Below are 2,170 nucleotides of genomic sequence, written 5' to 3' on the forward strand. Positions count from 1 at the left end.
CCTTGGAGTCAGGAGGACCTGAGTACAAATTTGGCCTTAGACATATGACACTAGCTGTGAGACCTGGGCAAATTACTTAATCCTGATAACCCTGCATCTGGGACTATCTTCAGTCATCCTGATTCATATCCAGTCACTGGACTTAGATTGCTCCAGAGGAGAAAATGAAACTGGTGGCTTATTCAAATGTAGTTGGAAAGCATGTCATGGCATCACCTCTTTGATATCATGATCTGTTTTGAAAAAATGATAAAGAACAACATTATTTGGAAATAAGTAAGCCAGTTATAATTTATCACTTACAAATGAGGAAACTGAAGCATAGAACTATTGCAGGATCCAAGGCTCACATATATTGTAATTATGAATAAGAATCTAGATTTCCTGAGTCCTAACCTAGCACTTTTACTTGTGGGTATTGGGGCTCATATTGATATCTGTTCTCCATTCTCGAAGAAAACCATAATATCAGGGAAGTGATGACACAATATACACATGAATTGAATTTGAGTGAGGAGGTGCTGTGCTAAGTCACTGGCCTCACTTTCTCCTGTGGTGGGCATTCTAGGCAGGTGATGGTGTGGTGGATAAAGGATTGGGCCTTGTATCTGGAAGATCTGACCTCAAATATGAATTTGGACACTTAGTAATTATGTGAGCCAGGGTAAGTCATTTAACTTGTGATTCCCTCAGTTTCCTCAACTATAAAATAAATATAATAATAGAACCTACTTTACAAGGTTGTGGAGATGAAATGAGATAATATTTGTAAAAGCACTTAGTATAGAGCCTAATCCCATGATTGATATTATACAAATGCTTTTTTTCTCATGACAAGATGTTTTTATTGAATGTGTTACATAAAACAGTTAAAGAAAATTTAAGTAAAATTACTGTTTATTTTGCTTCAATATCTTCCACAGGCAAAGGATTAAGATACGGGTAGCTTTAGGAACCTTTTGTTTTCCTGATCATTTGTTCTAATAAGTCCCATTGCTCCTTGGTTACCTTAATTAAACTGTTGAATTCTCCTGACATAAACACGTATTCTCCTCCATCAAATCTAATGACTGTTCCATTAATCCAAGAGGCAAAATCACTGCACAGAAAAGCAGCAAGATTTGCAATTTCTTCTATAGTTCCTAGTTGGCCACAAGGAAGTCTCTCAATCATATCTTTTTCAAAATCTCCAGTCGGGTCAAGGCGGCTAAAAGCACCTTTAGTTTTGATTGGTCCTGGTTGAATTACATTGAATCGCATGCCATATCTACTCCATTCAGATGCAAGAGACATGTTCAGTATTTCCACACCTGCTTTGGCAGAAGCACTTGGCACTACAAATGCTGATCCAGTCTGAGCATAGATAGTTGTGATAGCCAGGAATGCAGCCCCTTTCTTTGCTTTGATTAGCTCCTTTCCAATTTCCAAGGTGACAAAGGCAGTGCCATTCAGAACTATATCAGTTATAGTTTTCCAGGCATTAGAAGAGAGACGTTCAAAAGGAGAGATAAAATTCCCTGCTGCATTGTTTATTACAACATTAGGATGTCCTGCTACTTTGATTAATTCAGAGACAGCATTTTTAACCATCTCAGGATTCCTCACATCACACTGGATTGCATGCACCTTATTTCCTGTTTAAGAAGAAATTTCTTCTGCAGTAGTTTTCAAAACATCGATATTCTGACTCGCTATCACGCAGGTTGCCCCCAAACTGGAGAAAACAGAGGTCATTCCTTTCCCGATACCAGTACCTCCACCTGTAATGAAGACCACTTTTCCTTGAAAACTATTAGGTGGTAACATCACTTTTTTAAGACGTTCAAAGTATTTAGATCGTTCCAAATCACTGTTTTTGAATAATGCTTTTGCTCCACATCTGAAAAACGGCGGAGCCGGGGAGCGGAGCGCCGGGAGGGCCCCGGGCCCGACGCGGCCGGCCCGCAGCGCCATGGCCTTCGGTTCGGAACTTGGCCGCCGGCCCGCAGCTCGTGGGCCGGGGCTGGGCGGGGCGCACGTCTCGCCTTTGCCCTGGTGCCCCCGGGTGCCCCCGACTCCCCCCCGGGCTCCGGAACCCGCTTCTTACAAATGCTTTTTTAAAAACATTTTCTTCCCATTACTTTCCTTCCTATCTCTTTTTTTTTATTCTTTTCAAGGCAATGGGGTTCAG

General features: G+C 41.4%; 1 pseudogene; it reads right to left on the reverse strand.

The window, feature by feature from the left end:
- Window positions 1-905: 905 nt before the first annotated feature.
- Window positions 906-1,968, reverse strand: LOC141519978 (2,4-dienoyl-CoA reductase [(3E)-enoyl-CoA-producing], mitochondrial pseudogene; annotated as a pseudogene).
- Between the last annotated feature and the right edge of the window lie 202 nt (window positions 1,969-2,170).

The sequence above is a fragment of the Macrotis lagotis genome, chromosome 4 (assembly GCF_037893015.1).
Source record: "Macrotis lagotis isolate mMagLag1 chromosome 4, bilby.v1.9.chrom.fasta, whole genome shotgun sequence".
In the NCBI taxonomy this organism is placed as follows: domain Eukaryota; kingdom Metazoa; phylum Chordata; class Mammalia; order Peramelemorphia; family Peramelidae; genus Macrotis; species Macrotis lagotis.